The sequence below is a fragment of the Dasypus novemcinctus genome, chromosome 11, assembly GCF_030445035.2.
Source record: "Dasypus novemcinctus isolate mDasNov1 chromosome 11, mDasNov1.1.hap2, whole genome shotgun sequence".
In the NCBI taxonomy this organism is placed as follows: domain Eukaryota; kingdom Metazoa; phylum Chordata; class Mammalia; order Cingulata; family Dasypodidae; genus Dasypus; species Dasypus novemcinctus.
Genome location: NC_080683.1, coordinates 6,470,443 through 6,491,462, shown reverse-complemented (window position 1 = coordinate 6,491,462; position 21,020 = coordinate 6,470,443). Strand labels below are relative to the sequence as shown.

The 21,020-nt window shown below is 40.9% G+C and overlaps 1 protein-coding gene across 4 annotated transcripts in view; it reads left to right on the top strand.

The window, feature by feature from the left end:
• ILRUN (inflammation and lipid regulator with UBA-like and NBR1-like domains) overlaps positions 1-21,020 on the top strand; it is a 109,052-nt gene that overhangs the window by 24,520 nt on the left and 63,512 nt on the right. The window lies entirely within an intron of this gene.

Genomic DNA, 21,020 nt, shown 5'->3' with positions numbered 1-21,020 from the left:
TGAAGTTCGTAGTTGAAAAGTTCACTGTAAAAAAAAAATCAAAAACAAAAAAAGTATTGTTTTTACAGAATAAACTTATTGGAATGTAAAAAAAATCATTATTAGAGCATTTTCATTATTTCAATAATAATAAATAGACAAGAAAATTCTTCACCTCAATCTGTACGTATCTTTCCATGTCCTTTTTTTTTAAAAAAAGATTTATTTACTTATTTAGTTATTCCTCCCCCCCCCCCCCGTTGTCTGTTCTCTGTGTCCGTTTGCTGCATCTTCTTTGTCCGCTTCTGTTGTTGGCAGTGGCACGGGAATCTGTATCTCTTTTTGTTGCGTCATCTTGTTGTGTCAGCTCTCCGTGTGTGCGGCACCATTCCTGGGCAGACCACTTTTCTTTCGCGCTGGGCAGCTCTCCTTATGGGGCACACTCCTTGCACGTGGGGCTCCCCTACGTGGGGACACCCCTGTGTGGCACAGCACTCCTTGCGCGCATCAGCACTGCGCATGGGCCAGCTGCACACGGGTCAAGGAGGCCCGGGGTTTGAACCGCAGACCTCCCATGTGGTAGACGGACGCCCTAACCACTGGGCCAAGTCAGCCACCACCATGTCCATTTTTAATGTCTACAGGTATTCTATTTCAAGTATGCTGTAACTTAATCAGTCATTTACTGATTTTGTGTGTTTTTTAAAATTTTATTTCTCTCCCCTTCCCCCCCCCCCCAGTTGTCTGCTCTCTGTGTCCATTCGCTGTGTGTTCCTCTGTGACCGCTTCTATCCTTATCAGCAGCACTGGGAATCTGTGCTTCTTTTTGTTGCGTCATCTTGTTGTATCAGCTCTCCATGTGTGCGGTGCCATTCTTGGGCAGGCTGCACTTTTTTTCGCACTGGGAGGCTCTCCTTATGGGGCACACTCCTTGTGCGTGGGGCTCCCACGGGGGACACCTTTGCGTGGCATGGCACTCCCTGCACGCATCAGCGCTGTGCATGGGCCAGCTCCACACGGGTCAAGGAGGCCTGGGGCTTGAACCGTGGACCTCCCGTGCGGTAGGTGGACGCCCTATCCATTGGACCAAGTCCACTTCCCTGATTTTATTTTTTAACTAGTGTAAATATCTGCTCACTTGCCTAATTATTTTCTTCTTTCTTTCTGATTTTATTAATTTTTATTGTGACATAGAACTCATTTCTTTTTCAGGATTAATTCTTAGAAGTGGAATTGCTGGATCAAAGATAGGCCTTTTTTTCTTTTTAAGTATTTATTTGTTTACTTTAGTAAATGATTTATTTATCCCCTCTCCCCTAGATGGTTCTCTTATCTGTCTGCTCATTTCCAGGAGGCACTGGGAATTGAACCCGGGACCTCCCACATGAAAGGCCAGTGCCCAATGGCCTGAGCCACATCTGCTCCCCGTGGGCTGCGGCTTGTGCATCAACTCGTTGTGGTGGGAGGCGGTGTCTAACCTAAAATTTTTCAGTTTGAAGTAAAAATAATTTATTGAACCCTATTTGCCCATCTTGTAGACTTCACAGTCATTATTTTGCCTTTTTTCATCCTCCCCAGTAGTATTGTATTAAATGGTAAATCCTAGCTATATAATGCCTATTTCATTTTAAAATTTTTATCAGTTTTATTGAGGTATAATTTACACGCTATAAAATTCACTCCAGGGAAACGGACTTGGCTGAGTGGTTAGGGCGTCCATCTACCACATGGGAGGTCTGCGGTTCAAACCCCAGGCCTCCTTGATCCGTGTGGAGCTGGCCCATGTGCAGTGCTGATGCGCGCAAGGAGTGCCCTGCCACACAGGGGTGTCCCCGCGTAGGGGAGCCCCACGCGCAAGGAGTGCACCCCGTAAGGAGAGCCGCCCAGTGCAAAAGTGTGGCCTGCCCAGGAGTGGCACCGCACACACGGAGAGCTGACATAACAAGATGATGTAACAAAAAGAAACACAGATTCCCGTGCTGCTGACAACAACACAAGTGGACACAAAGAACACGCAGCAAATAGACACAGAGAACAGACAACTGGGGTGGGGTGGGAGGGGAGAGAAATAAATAAATAAATCTTTAAAAAAAAATTCACTCCGTTTTAAGTGTCCAATTCAGTGATTTTTGGTAAATTTATGGAGTTGTACAACTATCACTATAATTCAGTTTTAGAATATCTTTCCACAAATATCCTTTGTACCAGTTTATAGTCAGTCCCTGCTCTCATCCCCAGCCCCATACACCCATCACTCTGCTCTCTGTCTCTGTGGATTTTGCCTTTTCTGGACATTTTATATGTATGTAAGTATACAGTATAGCTCTTTTGTGTCTTCTTCACTGAGTATAATGTCTTCAAGATTCATCCATGTTGTAGTATTTATCATGTATGGATGTTAATTGTTTTATTGCTGAATGTTTTTCTAGTCAGTAAGGGTAGAGAAATTATTTGAACTATGCAAAACTCAACCAAAGGTAAGGTCTCCAAGAAGGCTATCTAGTGTAAGGGAGAGGGCCATGGGGAAACTTGAAATTTAAAAGTGCAGGCTAGAAAGTTCACTTTAAATAAAATAACATTTCTTTCTTTTTTTTTTTTTAAGTTTTAAATTTTAATATTTAAAGAAGCTTTAGATTACATAAATGTTACATTAAAAATATAAGGGATTCCCATATGCCCTCCCCCTCCCCTTTCCACACTTTCCCACATTAACAATAACTTTCATGAGTGTGGTATATTTGTTACAATTGGTGAACACATTGAAGCATTGTTACTAACTGTGGGCTATAGTGTACATTATAGTTTACCCTCTGTCCTGCACAATATTGTAGATTATGACAAAAATAATCTTTTTAAAAGATTTATTTTATTTTTTTCTCTCCCCTTCTCCCCTCCCGCCCGCCCCAGTTGTCTGTTCTCTGTGTCCATTTGCTGCATATTCTTCTTTTTGTCCACTTCTGTTGTTGTCAGTGGCACAGGAATCTGTGTTTCTTTTGTTGTTGTTGTTGTGTCATCTTGTTGTGTCAGCTCTCCATGTGTGTGGCGCCATTCCTGGGCAGGCTGCACCTTCTTTCGCACTGGGCGGCTCTCCTTATGGGATGCACTCCTTGCGCGTGGGGCTCCCCTACGCAGGGACACCCCTGCGTGGCAGGGCACTCCTTGCGCGCATCAGCACTGCACGTGGGCCAGCTCCACATGGGACAAGGAGGCCCGGGGATTGAGCCGCGGACCTCCCATGTGGTAGATGGATGCCCTAACCACTGGGCCAAGTCTGCTTCCTGAGATTATGATAAAATTATATAATGGCCTGTGTTCATCATTGCAGTGTCATGCAGGACAATTCCAGTGTTCCTAAGATGCCCCCGTATTATACCTATTCTTCCCTCTCCCTCCCCTCTTCCATTCCCTGAATAATAATACATCTATAAAAGAATAATAATAAGTCTACTTTAGTCCATTGTTCATTCCTCAGTCTTGAGGATTTGGGGTTGGTGATGCCCAATTGGTGTTTCTAATTGAGAGGAGACCTAGGTCCCATGGGGCAGATGATGGATGGAACTATTTTGCTTGCAGTTGTAGACACTCTCTATTCCTTGGTGTAGCAGTTTGATATTACCTATGAATTCCAAAAAAATGTATACATTATGTTTGTAAACCAGTCTCTTCCTCTGGCTGTGATATCCTTTGATTGTACTAGACCCTTTGATTGTACTAGACTCAGGTGAGATGTCTTTGATTAAATTATGTTAAGATTAGGGCTTTGATTTGACCGTGTCAGTAGGGCATCTCAGTTTGAGTCCCTGCGTCCTTGGTGGGCTGATATAAACAGACTCTCACACAGAAGATAGGGAAGAGGAGAGAATGTGATCGTTTCAGTCCTGCCATGTGACAGAAAGATGAAGGCTCAAACAGCTAAAGTCCCCCAGGAAGAGAGACAAGCCCTGTGCCAGCCTACAGCTGAGAAAGAAAGAAGGAGAAACCAGGCAAAGGTCGCCTGCCATCTTGCTTCAACACATGGCAACAGACTTTGGTGAGGACTCTTTAGGGCCTTGTAAATGTAAGGTTCTATCCCAAATAAATACCTTTTATAAAAATCAACAGATTTCGGGTGTTTTCCATCAGCACCCCTTTGGCCGACTAATACACTTGGGATGGGATAAGGCATTTCTGAGAATATTCATAAAGGCAACAGCACTACTTGCACAGTGGGATTGTGAGGAAGGAGAGAGACTACCCTTAGGAAAGTGGAAGCATATCTTTATAGTAAAGTGAGACAAGTGCTGAATTTAATTATGTTAGTGTTGATAGTTTGTCTCCTGTAGATATGATTAAAAGCTGGTTGGTAGGGGAGCAGGTGTAGCTTAGTGGTTGAGTACCTGCTTCCCATGTATGAGGTCCTGGGTTCAATTTCTGGTACCTCCTTAAATAAAACAAAAAAGCTGGTTGGTAAAGGGTAATCGTTAAAAAAAAACAAAAGCAAAAACGTTAGCATTGACCTTTTTTCTACCTAGCCCAGACCTCATTCATTTTGTATGCTACTCAGTGAAGTCTGAGGTTTTTTTTTTTTTTTTTAATTTATTTTTATTTCTCTCCCTTCCCCCCCTCCCCCCCCTCCCCAGTTGTCTGCTCTCTGTGTCCATTCCCTGTGTGCTCTTCTGTGGTCGCTTCTATCCTTATCAGTGGCACCAGGAATCTGTGTCTCTTTTTGTTACGTCATCTTGCTGTGTCAGCTCTCCGTGTGTGCGGCGCCATTCTGGGCAGGCTGCACTTTCTTTCGCGCTGGGCGGCTCTCTTTACGGGGCGCACTCCCTGTGCGTGGGGCTCCCCTACGTGGGGGACACCCCTGCGTGGCAGGGCACTCCTTGCGCGCATCAGCACTGCACATGGGCCAGCTCCACTCGGGTCAAGGAGGCCCAGGGTTTGAACCACGGACCTTCCAAGTGGTAGGCAGACGCCCAATCTGTTGGGCCAAGTCTGCTTCCTGAGGTGTTTTTTTATTATCAAAGATTTCATCGAAATAGATGATTTATTTTCCTATGTGTTTTTCTACTATAAAATGCACCTATGGTTTTTACGGGCAAGCTTTAAAAAGGTGTCATCTGGTTCTCAACACATTGAAATAATTTCAAAATCTGAAATAAAAATGCTGCTGTGGCTCAGACCTTGGCCTGTTTATCTGTGTATCACTCCTGTGGTCCACGTGGACAGGGGCACGTGGAACCCCCCCCCCCCAGTCCGTACTCAGGCCTTGTAAGGTCGACTGTCTTTCCTAGACGTCCCCGTGCTGCCCAGGGGCCTAGGCTTGGCTGCCTGGGTGCAGGCGTTTTGGTGTCCTTGTGCTAACAATGCAGGATAAGGTTAGCTTGCTGAGAATGGAATCCAACAGAAAGCTGAGATGCACGTTGATTCCTTCCAACAGGCTTCATGGGAATCTCTCCTTTTGCAGAGCTCTAAATAAGCTTTTTTTTTTTTTTAAAGAATTGATCACGGGTATCATGATAAACTATCTCCGGCTGAGTTCTAATAGCTCTAGTTATCCAAGATTAATGCCTGGTTATTTTGTCTTGTCATAGCTATCTGTTTTGTTTTTGTTTTTAGGACTGTAAAGCTGACGGTTTCTATCTCTGTCCCTGAATGTGTCTACTCAATGCAGTATGAGCAAACTAGAACAGAAAAAGAGGATGGAATCTCCATTTGTCCTCTTTCTAATCAACTAAATAAAATCAGGGAAATTTCATTCTAATGGCTACTGCCATTAGAAATTATTTTTCCAATATGAATATTACAAATATCTGTTCTGCTGTAAGACTCTGCCCCACTTTTGCTAAGTATTTGCTTAATTACCGCTCTTTTGAACCTTTTGTTCAAGTGCTGTTTGTTTTTTTTTAAGATTTATTTTACTTATTTCTCCCCACCCCCCTCATTGTTCTGCATTTGCTGTGTCTTTGTTGTGTGCTGGACCTCCCTTTTTTTAAGAGGCGCTGGGAACCGAACCTGGGACCTCCGATGTGGCAGGGAGGCACCCAATCACCTGAGCCACCTCTGCTCCCCTCTTTGCCATGTCCTCCGTTATGCCTTCCTTGCATCTCTTGTGTCATCTTACTGCATCAGCTTGCTGCACCAGCTTGGTGCACCTGCCCGTCATGTCAGATCACTGTCTTACTCATCTTCTTTAGGAGGCACCAGAAACTGAGCCTGGTACCGCCCATGTGGTAAGTGGGAGCCCAATTGCTTGAGCCACATCCGCTTTCCTTGTTTAGTTTTAAGGAGGAGACTGCATCATGAACTCAATTTAAGAGAGTGATTGGATTCCCTATTAGTATTTTGCATTAGTGTGGTACCTGTGTTACAATTCATGAAACAATATTATTAGAATTATGCTATTAATTTTAGCATACTTTACATTGTGTTGAACAGTTCTGTGAGCTCTTATGTCTGTGTGTGGGTACTTTATATACAATATTAAATTTCCCTTTTTTTTCCTTTTTCAAATATACAGTTCAGTGGTGTTAATTACATACACAAAGTTGTGCCCACTCCCATCATCCATTGCCAAAACTTTTCCCTCCCTCAAACTCCATACTATTAAACATTAACTTCCCATTCCCCTCTCCAACTTATCCCCTGGTAATTGTAATGGTAGTTTCTGGCTTCACGAATTTGCATATTCTGGTTATTTCATGTAAGTGAGATCATACAGTATTTGTCCTTTTTGTCTGGCTTGTTTCACTCAACATGATGTCTTCAAGGTTCATCCATGTTATAGTGTGCATCAGAACTTCATTCCTTTTTACAGCTGAATAATATTCCATTGCATGCCTATAGCATATTTTGTTTATCTGTTTCCTCTGTTGATGGATTCTTGGGTTGCGTCCACCTTTTGGCAATTGTGAATAATGCCACCGTGAACCCTGGTGTACAAATGTCTGTTCATGTCCCCTGCTTTCAGTTCTTTTGGGTATATACCTGGAGATTGTATTGCCAGATCATATGGTAATCGTAACTTAACTTTCTGAGGAATTGCCTTACTGTCTTCCGCTTTGGCTGCAGCATTTACATTCCCACCAACAACAGATGACTGTTCCTGTTTCTCCACATCCTCTCCAGCACTTGCTGTTTATCTCTTTTTTTTTAATAGTAGCTGTTCTAGTGGGTATGAGATGGTGTCTCCTGGAGGTTTTGATTTGCATTTTCCTGATGGCTAATGACATGAGTATCTTACCATGCACTTATTGGCCATTGGTATATCTTCTTTGAAGAAATGTCTGTTTAAGTCTTTTCCCCATGTTTTATTGTTTTTTAGGCAGATCCTTAATTGCTCCTATTTTTATCCACACCTTCTCCCTCACTTTTAAGGAAACTTGGTGCTGTTAATTACTGAACTTCTGGAGTTCCTCATTGTAAGGTTGTTTCTCTACTTTGCCCAGTGCTGGAAGAGGAAGATTCAGCATTATCAGATATGCTTTGTCATTTACTGCTTGTCCATCTACCTTCCACCACCCCAAATATTGCCTCCTCAGTTGAACTCATGCATTCATGCCTTCTTAAGTGTTTCGTGAAGTTGCTGAGGTTAATGCATGCATTCACCCTTCAGTCTGTAATTGGTAGCTGAAAGGAAGCACTGGATTTGCATCGCAGATTTCTTATTCTGCCTTTTCGTATTATGAGTTATGTAATTGTTTGGATATGATATAAAATTTCAGTGTCAATTGATTAATCGTAAGGTTGTGATGACGTATATACAGGTAGCTTTCCTTCCCCCAAGTGGATCTGTTTTTACCAGAGGATAAAGAAGAAGTTTATATGATATTATCTTTGGCTGGTGGGATTATAGTTGATTTTTTTTTTCCCTCTTTGTGCTTTCCCTTTAATTCTTAAATTTCCTGCATGGATTACTTGTGTAATTAGGAAAAAATAATGCCTATTAAAGAAACTAATGTTAACAGATCCTTGCATTAAAATAGGCCTTAGGGCCAATGTGCTCTTCTGTTATCTAATCCTAAATCTGTCAGAGTTGTACAGTTTCTTTTACCTCCTTTAGGTAATTAGAAATGCTAATTTTGATGTGTGTGTGAGAGAGAGAATGTTGCAGACTTCTGACTCATCCCCAGTTTTTCTTTGTTAGAATTTTAAACCTCTAGAAAAGTTGAAAGACAGCACAATGAATGCTTTTGTATACTCTTCACGTAGGTTGCCCATTTATCACAATATTGCTACATTATTTTATTTTTCTACTTTTAAGCATCTTTATTGAGCTATACCGTGTATTAACCCATTTTAATTTTATGTAATTCAGTGTTTTTTGGTAAATTTACAGAGTTGTTCAACCATCACTGCATTCGAGTTTTGTTCATGAAGATAGCGTCTGTATCACATTTTCTGTCATTCTGGGGCTTCTTGACTGTCATGCATTTTCATATTTCCTATGGCCAGTGTTCTAGCATCTTTGAAAATTTCAGCTAGCATCGCACCTAGTGATTGTTTACCACTTCAATAAGTATTTATGACAGTTAAATTTGGGGGTGGAGGGGATAAAGGGAGGGGGCAAGAGAAATGGTAGTTATTTCTAAATACACATTTTTAATGGGAAATTGAGTTCTTGAAAGCATTTATAAAGAAAGATATTCAACAAAAAATTGCACCTTTTTAATTGTAATTTTTTTTTCTACTTTCATGTTCATAGATTTTATTTCTTATGATGAATATTTCCAAATATACAGTGACATAGAATAATAAAGAAGAAAAAATGATACAATAAATAACGACTGTATTAGCTTCTTGCTTTGATAATAAATTACCACAGGTTTAGTAGCTTAAAAATCCACAAATTTGGAAACGGACTTGGCCCAGTGGTTAGGGCGTCCACCTACCACACGGGAGGTCCGTGGTTCAAACCCCGGGCCTCCTTGACCCGTGTGGAGCTGGCCCATGTGCAGTGCTAATGCGCGCAAGAAGTGCCCTGCCACGCAGGGGTGTCCCCCGCGTAGGGGAGCCCCATGCGCAAGGAGTGGGCCCTGCAAGGAGAGACGCCCAGCGTGAAAGAGAGTGCAGCCTGCCCAGGAATGGTGCTGCACACACTTCCCGTGCCGCTGACGACAACAGAAGCGGACAAAGAAACAAGATGCAACAACCAGACACAGAGAACAGACAACCAGGGGAGGGGGGGGAATTAAATAAATTAATAAATTTTTAAAAAAATCCACAAATTTATTCTCTTTGAGTTCTGGAGGTCAGAAGTTTCTACATGGTTTTCACTGAGCTAGTATCAATGTGTCATTAGGACTGTGCTCCTTCTGGAGACTCTAGGGAAAAACTCTTTCCTTGTCTTTTCCCACTTTTCTTGTCTTTTCCCACTTTTATTTTATTTTTTAGATTTATTTATTTGTTTCTCTCCCCTCCCCCCTACCCCGGTTGTCTGTTCTCTGTTTCTATTTGCTGCGTCGTCTTTGTCCGCTTCTGTTGTTGTCAGCGGTGTGGGAATCTGTGTTTCTTTTTGTTGTATCATCTTGTTATGTCAGCTCTCCGTGTGTGCGGCGCCATTCCTGGGCAGGCTGCACTTTCTTTCGCTCTGGGTGGCTCTCCTTACAGGGTGCACTCCTTGTGCATGGGGCTTCCCTATGCGGGGGACACCCCTGCGTGGCAGGGCACTCCTTGCGCGCATCAGCACTGTGCGTGGGCCAGCTCCACACGGGTCATCTTTTCCCACTTTCAGAAACCTCCTATATTCCTTGGTTCATGGCCCCGTTTCTTCTTCTTCAAAGCCAGCATGTCGTCTATGTCTCTTTCACTACTTTTTCTCTTTCACTTCCTTCTACTTTTCTGTTTTTTTAATTCCAATCATTTTTAAAATCAATTTTATTAATACATATTAATAAAACATATAGTCCATCCAGAGTGTACAATTGGTGGTGTCTGGTATAATCATATAGTTGTGCATTCATCACTTCAGTTATTATTAGAACATTTTCATTATTCCAATTATAATAAAAAACAAAAAACAGACCAAAAAACTCTCCCCTTTAATCATCTCTCAGTATCTCTGTGCTTTCCCTGCTGTACATAGTTGCTGTTCTGTTTCTGTATTTCTAACTTATTTGTATTTATAATTTGTATATATGATGTCAAACCATATGCAGTACCTTTTGTCTAGTTACCATATTTTGCTTTGGTTGTATTTTTGCCTGATGTTAACATCTTATAACATTAACGTACATTTGTTTAGTTTGAAAGAAAAATAGTCTTATATATGCAATATTACTCATGTTCATATTTCTTTTTTTTTTTTTTTTAAAGATTTATTTATTTATTTAATTTCCCCCCCTCCCCTGGTTGTCTGTTCTTGGTGTCTATTTGCTGCGTCTTGTTTCTTTGTCCGCTTCTGTTGTCGTCAGCGGCACGGGAAGTGTGGGCGGCGCCATTCCTGGGCAGGCTGCTCTCTCCTTTCACGCTGGGCGGCTTTCCTCACGGGTGCACTCCTTGCGCGTGGGGCTCCCGCACGCGGGGGACACCCTTGCGTGGCACGGCACTCCTTGCGCGCATCAGCACTGCGCATGGCCAGCTCCACACGGGTCAAGGAGGCCCGGGGTTTGAACCGCGGACCTCCCATGTGGTAGACAGACGCCCTAACCACTGGGCCAAAGTCCGTTTCCCTCACGTTCATATTTCACATGAGATTTCACTGTGCTATATAGTTCCATGTTAAATTTTTTTGCTTTCCTTCTAGTAATATTTATAACTTTAGACTTTTCCTTTCAACCACTGTCATTCCCATATAACTCTGCTAGTTACAAACACTGATGTGCGTTCGCCATTTCTGCTCATTTCCAAAGATTTGTGAACAACCTTTTTACCAATTCTGCACAGATTAACCCTCACCTTTACCTGCTCTAACCTCATTCTATTTTCTGGTGACCTGTATTCCAGTTATTACCTCCAAGAGTTTACACAGTATTTTAGTTCATAATAGTGCAATCATACAGTATTTGTCCTTTTGTGTCTGGCTTGCATCACTCAACATAATGTCCTCCAGGTTCATCTGTGTGGTTGTATGCTTCGTGACTTCATTTCCTCCTCCTCTTTTTTGCAAAACAATTTTATTGAGATATATCACATACCATGCAATCTATCCAAAGTATACCATCAGTGGCTTTCAATGTAGTCACAATGTTGTGCATTCATCAAACAAAAAATTTTAGAACAATTTCATTACTCCAAAAAGAAAAACTTCATACCCCTTACCTTTCAATACCTCTGTCATTTCCCTATCCTACATAACCATTAAGCTAATTCCATCTTTGTAAAATTATTTATATTTACTTTTTAAATAAATGGAATCATATAATATGTTGTACTTTGTGTCTGGTTTCTTTCACTTACCATAACGTTTTTGGGTTTTTGGGGTTTTTTTTTGCGTGATATTAAGATCCTGTAACATTGTTCAGTTTCAAAGAAAAATATTCTTAGGCATGCAATGTTACTCATTCACATATCTCATATGAGGTTTTACTATGCTATACAGTCTCATGTTACATTTTTTAGCTTTCCTTTTAGTAATATTTTTGACCTTAGACTTTTCTTTTAACCACTGTCATACCCATAGAGTAGCACTGCTAGTTACAAACACTGTGTTGTACTTTTGCCTTTTCTATTCATTCTCAAAGATTGGGACACAACCTTTTGCCAGTTCTGCACAAGTTAACCCTCAGCTTTCTGTTCTCTAACCTCATTCTAGTTTTCTGGTGACCCATATTCTACTCCATGAATTTACACAATATGTTTAGTTCATAATAGCACAGTCACACAGTATTTGTCCTTTTGTGTCTGGCTTGCTTCACCCAGCTTAAATCCTCCAGGTTCATCCATGTTGTCATATGCTTTACGACTTCATTTCTTCTTACAGCTGCATCATGTTCCAATGTATATGTACACCACAGTTTATTTATCCATTCATTGGTTGATGGACCCCTGGGTTGTTTTTATCTTTTGGCAAACATAAGTAATGCTGCTTTGAACTTTGGTGTTTAGATGTCTTTTTGTTTCACTGCTGTAAGTTCTGGGTATATACCCAGTAGAGGTGTTCCTGGATCATGTGGCAAATCTGTATTTCATTTCATTAGGAACTGTCAAATAGTTGGCTGTACCATTCTACATTCCCGTCAACAGTGAGTAAGTGTTTCTTTCTCTCCAGATCCTCTCCAACACTTGTAATTTTCTGTTTTTTAAATAGTGGTCATTCTAATAGGGGTGAAATGATGTCTCACTGTAGCTTTGATCTGCATTTCCCTAGTCTTTAGTGATGTTGACTATTTTTTCATGTGTTTTTTTTGCCATTTGTATTTCTTATTTGGACAAATGTCCATTCAAGTCTTTTGTCTATTTTTTAATTGGGTCATTTGTCTTTTTATTGTTGAGACGTAGCATCTCTTTTTATGTCATGGATACTAAATCCTTATTGGATATGTGATTTCCAAATATTTTCTCCCACTGAGTCGACTGCCTTTTCACCCTTTTGAGAGAGTCCTTTGAGATGCAAGTGTTTAATTTTGAGGAGATCCCATTTCAATATTTCTTGTTTTGTTGCTCATTCTTTGAGTGTCAGAATTAAGAGGCTCCCACCTACCGCCAGATCTTGAAGATGCTTCCCTATGTTTTCTTCTACTACTTTTATGATCCTGGCTTTTATATTTAGGTCTTTGATCCATTTTGAGTGGATTCTTGTATAGGGAGTGAGACAGGGATCCTCTTTCATTCTTTTGGTTATGGAGATCCAGTTCTCACAGCACCATTTGATGAAGAGACTGTTTTGTCCCAGTAATGTGGATTTGGTAAGTTTGTAAAAAGCCAATTGGCTGTAGAGGTAAAGGTTGATTTTTGGACTCTCAGTTCTATTGCATTGGCCAATGTGTCTGTCTTTATGCCAATACCATGCTTTTTGACCACTATAACTTTGTAATATGTTTCAAGGTAAGGCAAAATAGGCTGCTGGACTTTTGATTGGTATTACATTGAATCAATCTATAAATCATTTGGGTAGGATTGACATCTTCATGATATTTAGTCTTTTAGTCCATAATCCTTGAATGTCTTTCCATTTGTTTAGGTTTTCTTGATTTCTTTTAGCAGAATTTTGTAGTTTTATGAATATAGGTCCTATAGCTCTTTGGTTAAATTGATTCCTAGGTTTTTGAGACTTTTTGTTGCTGTTGTAAATGGAATTTTTCCCTTGATAATCTCCTCAGATTGTTCAGTACAGTGTACAGAAACATTACTGATTTTTGCATGTTCATCTTGTATCCTGCCGCTTTGCTTAACTCATTTATTAGCTCAAGTAGCTTTTACTGTAGACATTAGGAATTTTCTACATATAGAATCATGCCATCTGCAAACAGAGTTTTACTTCCTCTTTTTCTACTTGGATGCCTGTTTTTAAATTTTCTTGTCTGATTGCTCTAGCTAGAACTTATAATACAATATTGAGTAACAGTGGTGACAGTGGACCTCCTTGGCTTGTTACTGATTTTAGAGGGACAGCTTTCAGTCTTTCCCCATTGAGTGCAATGTTGCCTGTGGATTTTTTATATATACCTTTTTTATTGAGGAACTTTTCTTCTATTCCTATCATTTGAGGTGTTTTTTATCAAGAACGGATACTGGATTTTGTTGAATGCCTTTTCTGCATCGATTGAGATGATCCTGTGTGTTTTCTTTTTCCCTTCAATTTGTTAATGTGGCTAATTGATTTTCTTGAATCACCCTTGATAACAGGAATAAATCCCAATTCGTCATGGTGTATAATTCTTTTGATATGCTGTTGGATTCTGTTTGCAAGTATTTTGTTGAGAAATTTTGCATCTATGTTCATTAGAGAGATTGGTCTCTAATTTTCTTTTCTTGTACTATCTTTAATCTGCCTTTGGTATAAGGGCTGTGTTAGCTTCATAAAATGTGTTGGGTAATTTTCCTTCCTCTTTGATTTTTTTGGAAGCGTTTAAGCAGGATTGGTGTTAATTATTCTTGAAATGCTTGGTAGAATTCATTTGTGAAGCAATCTGGTCCTGGACTTTTCTTTTTTGGGAGATATTTGACAACTGCTTAAATCTCTTAAAATATGATTGGTTTGTTGAGTTCCTCTGTTTCTTGTAAAGCCAATGTAGGTTGTATGTGGGTTTCTAGGAATTTGTACATTTCATCTAGGTTGTCTAATTTGTTGCATACAGTTTCTTAATAATATTCTCTTATAATGGGTATAATGGACGAGCACACAGTGAACAAAGGGAAGTCAAGCACAAAATGAACAAAGAGAGCAGACAGCAAGTGCAAACAATGGGTGGGGGTGGGGGAGGAAATAAAAAATTATTTTCTTAAAAAAATAAAAAGACATTGGGCAAGCACAAAGAAGAATCAGAAAACCTGAATAGGAAAATAGTATAGTTATGGTAATGAAAGACACAGTAGGTGAGATTAAAAAACACATTAGAGGAAAATGGATGTGGCTCAACCAATTGGGCTCCCGTCTACCATATAGGAAGTCCAGGGTTCGATGCCCAGGGCCTCCTGGTGAGGACAAGCTGGACCATGTGGAGTGCCGGCCCATGTAGGAGTGCCCCCCCCGTGTGGGAATGCTGCTCAGCATGGGAAAGCCGCCCTGTGCACGAGTACTGCCGATGCTGAGAGCTGGTACAGCAAGATGATGTAACAAGAGACATGAAGGGGAGAAAATAAGAAGACGTAGCAAAACAGGGACCTGAGGTAGTGTAAGAGAGTAATTGCCTCTCTCCCACTCTGGAAGGTCCCAGGAATGGTTCCCAGAGCCACCTAATGAGAATACAAGCAGACACAGAAGAACACACAGTGAATGGACACAGAGAGCAGACAATGGTGGGGAACAGGGGTGGGGATGGGGATAAATTAAGTAAATCTTAAAAAAAAAAAAGAAAAACACACGAGAGGAAACAGGTGTAGCTCAGTAATTGAGCACCTGCCTACCACATACAAGGTCCTGGTTCAATCCCTGATACCACTAAATAAACAGACAAATGAACAAATACACGTTAGAGACATGCAACAGCATAATCAAAATGACAGAAGAAAGAATAAGGGATACAAAAGACGGAACAACTGAAATTGAATGAGAGTACAGAGAGAGAAAGAATAAAAAAAATTGAGCAGGCCTTCAGAATTGAATAACACAAAGCTCAAAAACATACTTGTTACAGGAGTTCCAGAAGAAGGGAAAGGGGGCAGAAAGAGTATTTGAGGAAGTAATAGCTAAAAAATGAACTCACATGTCCAAGAAGCACAGTATACCACAATCAGAATAAATCTGAATAGTCCTACTCTAAGAAACATACTACTGAGAATGTCAAATGCCAAATTAAGAGAAAATTCTGAGAGCAGCGAGGGAGAAGCAAGCCCTCACATACAAGAGACAGTCTGTAAGACTTAGTGTGGATTTGTCATCAGAAACCATGGAGGTGAGAAACCATGGAATGATATAATTAGAATACAGAAAGGGAAAGCTTGCCAGCTGAGAATTCTCTTTCAAGGAAAACTGTTCTTCAAATATGAAAGTGAGTTTAAAATATTCACAAATAAACAGAAATGAAGGGAGTTTGTAAAAAACATTCTGTATTTTCAGGAAGCATTAAAGGGAGCCCTAAAGTCCAAAAGAAAAAGCCAGGAGAGATAGGCTTGGAAGAGAGTGTAGAAGGAAAGTATAACCAAGAGTAAAAAGACAGGTGAGAATATGTTATGACACATGAAAGCCAAAGAATAGAACGGTGGAAGTAAATAATGCACTCACAATAATATGATTGAATGTGAATGGATTAAACTCCCCAATCAAAAGATACAGGCTGACAAAAGAGATGATGAAACATGAGCCATCCATATGCTATCTATAAGAAACTCAGCTTAGATCCGGGAATACAAATCAGCTGAAAATGAAAGCTTGGAAGAAGATACTCCATGTTAACAGTAACCAAGAAAGAGCAGGAGTAGCTATACTAATATCAGACAAAACAGACTTTTAATGGAAGAAAGTTAAAACCGATGCAGAAGGCCATTTTCTGTTCATAAAAGGGATAATCCACCAGGAAGAAATAACAGTCATAAATATCTATGCACTTAACCAGGCTGCCCGAAAATACATGCGCCGACTATGGCAAAACAGGAGGAAGAAACAGACATCTCTACAGTAACAGCTGGAGAATTCAACACACCTTATACATCACTAAATAGAACTAGACAAAAGATTAACAAGGAGGGAAGTAGATATGGCTCAAGCGATTGGGCTCCCATCTACCGTATAGGAGGTCCAGGGTTCGATTTCTGGAGCCTGCTGTAGAAGGCAAGCTGGCTTGAGCAGAGAGCTGGCCCATGCAGGAATGCTGGCCTGCTCAGGAGTGTTGGCCTTTGCGGAGAGCTGGCACAGATGACGCAACAAAAAGAGACACAGGAGAAACAATAAGAGACATAGCAGACCAGGGAGCTGAGGTGGCACAAGAGATTGAACATCTCTCTCCCACTCTGGAACATCCCAGGATCGGTTCCTGGTGCTACCTAAAGAGAAGACAAGCAGACACAGAAGGACACAGCAAATGGAAATAGAGTGCAGACAGTGAGCACAAAACAATGGTGTGTGTGTATGAGAAATAAATCTTAAAAAAAAAAAAAAAAGATTGACAAGGAAACAGAATCTGAACAATATGATAAACAAGCTAGATCTAACATTTATACAGATGTTGCATCCCAAACAAGTGAGTTATACATTTTTCTCAAGTGCTCATGGATCTTTCTCCAGCATAGACTACATGTTGGATCACAAAGTAGTTCTCAATAAATAGAAAAAGATTGAAATTATACAGAGCACCTTCTCAGATCATAATGGAATGAAGCTAGAAATCAATAATAGGAAAGAGGAAAATTCACAATATCTAGAGAAAAATGAAAATGAGAACACAACTTATCAAAACTTATGTATAAAGGGAAGGTAGTGCTTGAGAGGGAAAATTATAGCCCTGAATGCCTGTATTAAAAAAGAAGAGCTAAAATCATAGACCTAAACGAGTACCTGGAGGAAGTAGAAAAAGAGCAAACCATCCCCCCAAAAAAAGCAGAAGGAAAGAAATTAAACAAAAGCAGGAATAAAAGCATAAGCATTATCGTTGAGTCCACAGAAATAGAAGGCTTGGGCCTCCTCTGTCCCTGCTTGTTGTGTGTCTGTTTGTTTTCCTTGCTGTGTCTCCTCATTGAGTCATCTCAGGTGCTATCTTGTTTTGTTACCTCACTAAGTTGCTTGTTGCCTTTAGGAGGCACCAGGAACTGAACCCGAGACCTCCCATTTGGTAGGCAGGCACCCAGCTTCTTGAGCCACATCAGTCCATTTCCCCCAGTATCTTGATTTCCTTTATCTCTTATCCATATTGCCTTTTAACTAGTTGATTTGATTTAGGGGATTTTTATGAACCTTGTTGATAGAGTTGTTTCAAATTTTGTTTCTATCTGGGGCTTTGATATATTCCTTTGGACCATATCTTCCTTTTTCTTGATATAGCTTGTAGTTTTTTGCTGATGTCTAGGCATCTGATTGTGATGGCGAGTTTACTCAATTTCTCTCTGTTGTGTAGGGATTAGGCAGGAGGCTGTGTGTTACTGCTCTTCTTGGATTATTGATTCAGCCTGTTCTGGCTCTTTAGGATTAGCCCTGTTCAGTTGCTCAAATCCGGACCATGGACCCAGGGATGGGCTTAGACTGACTTTGAAGGACCTTGGGGAGTAAGGTTGTAAAGGCGCGAAAAAGCCTGTCATTTATTTACTTTTAATTTCCTTGCTTGCACTTCCTTGTTCTACCAGCAGATGGCGGTCTTTAGCCGACCGCCGTTCAAACCCTGATTGGAATGTGTTCACTGCAACCCGTGGATAACAGAGTGAAACAGGATACTGCCTCAGGGCTATTCAAAGCCTGGCATGTGAAACTTTCTCAGATGCTTTTCTCCAGGTTTGCAGGCAATCCCCTCCCTTTTCTGGGGTAGGAAATAGTTTACTCCCTTCTGCATCATCAATAACCAGTCCTGGTTGCAGGGAGGGTGTTTGTGAGATGAGGATCTCACTCATCACCTGCAGGCTCCCAGGGCAGACAATGGTGTGGCCCCATCTGTCCTGGAAGGGCTCAGGGGACCCAGCAGACCAAGTATGTTGGCCAAAAGGTGAATCAGCCTTCGGTTCTTCTCTCTCCTTTACTGGGGAAGTAGACCACTCCATCCCCACTGTTCATAAACGCCGGCCTGAGGCTGGATTATTCGAAGTTATGTGTTCCACGAGTGAGGGATGGGCGCCTGCAGCTGAAGCTTGTACTCAGTTTTCCTGTTGATTTTCTTTTCCTTTGCCCCGCTCTCTTTTGGGTCTAGCCTTGCCTTCCCCTGGTTCCCTAAATCCTTAAACTGTTTTTCCCCCCAGGCCATTTCTGCCTGTCCTCTAGCTATTTTTCGGGGAGAAAAATCAGTCCTTTGTCTCTCTAATCCTCCATCTTTCTGGAAATCTCCCTCTTCCACTTCTGAAGAAGTGATTACATTGGTCCCTCTAGGATAATCTCCCTATTTTATGGTCAGATGATTAGGAAACTTAATTACCTCCACAATTTGAATTCCCCTTTACCATGTAATGTGCTATATTCATGGTTCTTGAGATGAGGACATAACATTTTTTGGGACTCATTATTCTGTCTACTACAGCCATATATCTACCACTTAGATACAAAAACTAATATTTTAGTAGATATGTAAAAACTAATATATTAGTAGATAATATTTACATATTTTTTCTGAACCATTTAACAAAGTCATTTGTAGAGATCATGACACTTTCCTACCCAAAACTATGCATGATTTCTAAAAAATGGTTAAAAAAGAATCATTTGAGAACCATAGTTGTTGCTTTTTAAAAAAGATATATTTACTTATTTATTTCTCCCCCTTCCCCCTGCCATTGTTTTGCACTCGCTGTCTGTTTTCTGTGTCCATTCACTGTGTGTTCTTCTGTGTCTGCTTGTCTTCTCTTGAGGCAGCACTGGGAACTGATCCTGGGATCTCCCGGAGTGGGAGGGAAGTGCCCAATCTCTTGTGCCACCTCAGCTTGCTGGTCTGCTGTGCCTTTTTTGTTTTCTCCTGTGTGTCTCTCTGTTGTGTCATCTTGCCGCACCAGCTCTCCATGCAGGCCAGCACTCCTGCGTGGGCCAGCTCGCCACGGGGGCCGCCTGCCCTCACCAGCAGGCCCCAGGCATCGAACCCTGGCCTCCTGTGTGGTAGCTGGGGGCCCAGTCGCTTGAGCCACAGCTGCTTCCCATAGTTTGATTCTTAAATATTACATAGTAGGCTTTAAATTGCTTGTCTTTTATTAGATTAAGAAGTCAGAAAGAAGGTTGTCAAGATTCATTTATATGTGGTAGTATTGCCAAAAATCACATAATATGAATCTAACCATGACAAAACATTAGAGAAACCCAAACTAAGGGGACAGTCTAGAGAATAAAGGACTTGTCCTTTTCAAAAAGGCGGGTATCATGAAAGCTAGTGAGGACTTGTGAAATTAAGGAGACCAAGAGACTAAGACCTGACAAATTTTTTTTTTAAAGGAGGTACTGGGGATTGAACCCAGGACCTTGTACATGGGAAGCAGGTGCTCAGCCTCCGAGCTACATCTCCTCCCCAGTGAGCGTTGTTTATTTTGTTTGTTTGTGTTGTTCTGAGCTACTGGGGAATGAACCTGGGACCTTGAACATGGGAAGCAGGCGCTTAACTACTTGAGCTACATCCACTCCCCAACAAATATTATTGTCTGTAGATTGTACTGTGTCATTGTGAATTTCCTAATTTTGATAGTTGTATGGTAGTTATGTGAGTGAATATATTGTTTTTAAGAAATATTTACGAGTAAAAAAGCATCATGCTTACAATTTATTTGAAAATAGTCCAGAAATATCTGTGTGTGTGTCTATATATATTCAGATAACAAATTTGCTTTTAGGATACAGAAAATCTAATATAATACATATGAGTGAGAGAGAAGAATTAGCAAATGGGATGGAGTGTTAACATTTGAGGTAACTGAATGACAGCTGTATTGGATTTTTTGGGTACTTGTAGTAGTTTGGAACTGTATGTATTCCAGAAAATCATATTCTTAAATCTAATCCATTCCTGTGGGTACAAACCAATTGTAAGATCTTTTGAAGAGGTTACTTCAGTTAACGTCCAGCCCAGGGTGAGTCTTAATCCTTTTATTGGAGTCCTTTATACACGAGATGAATAGAGAGAGAGGGAGAAGAAGCCATGCAGGCAAGAAGCGGAAAGCAGCACAACCCAGAAGAGAAGGGAGAGAACACGTGCTTTGCTGCGTGGTAGAGGAACAAGGACACGGGCAGCCAGTCATCAGGAGGAAAGTGCTATCCTGATGAGGCCTTGATTGGACATCGGCACTGCCTTAAATGGTGAGCTCATACATTCCCATTGTGCAAAGCCAGCCCATTTCGTGATATCTGCTTTGAGCAGCCCAGCAAACTAAAACAGATTTTGGGTTGCTTTTAATCCAAATACCTAAAATTTAGGAACAACTTTATAATTGGGTAATGAGTAGAGGGTGGAAAAAATACGATCTGCTCTATAGAAAAGGCCTGGATTGCTTTGACGAGACTGTCAGTAGAAATAGATGCTAAAGGTACTTCTGATGAGTCGTGAGACAGGTGTCATGACTGTGTCATTGTAACGTGCAGGAAGGGCAATCGTTGTTTTAAAGTAACAGAGAACTTGGCAAAATTGAATCCTGATATCAGATGGAAGGCAGAATTTGAAATTGATGAGCTTGGGTATTTAGCTGAGGAGATTCCCAAACTAAACGTGGAGAGTGCTGCCTGGTTTCTCCTTGCAGCTTATATAAAATGTGTAAGGAATGGGATAAGCTGAGAACTGAACTCCTGGGCACAAAGAAACCAGAAATTGATGGTTTAGGAGAGTCTGAGCTTCCTTAAAGTGAGTCCTCAGAGAATA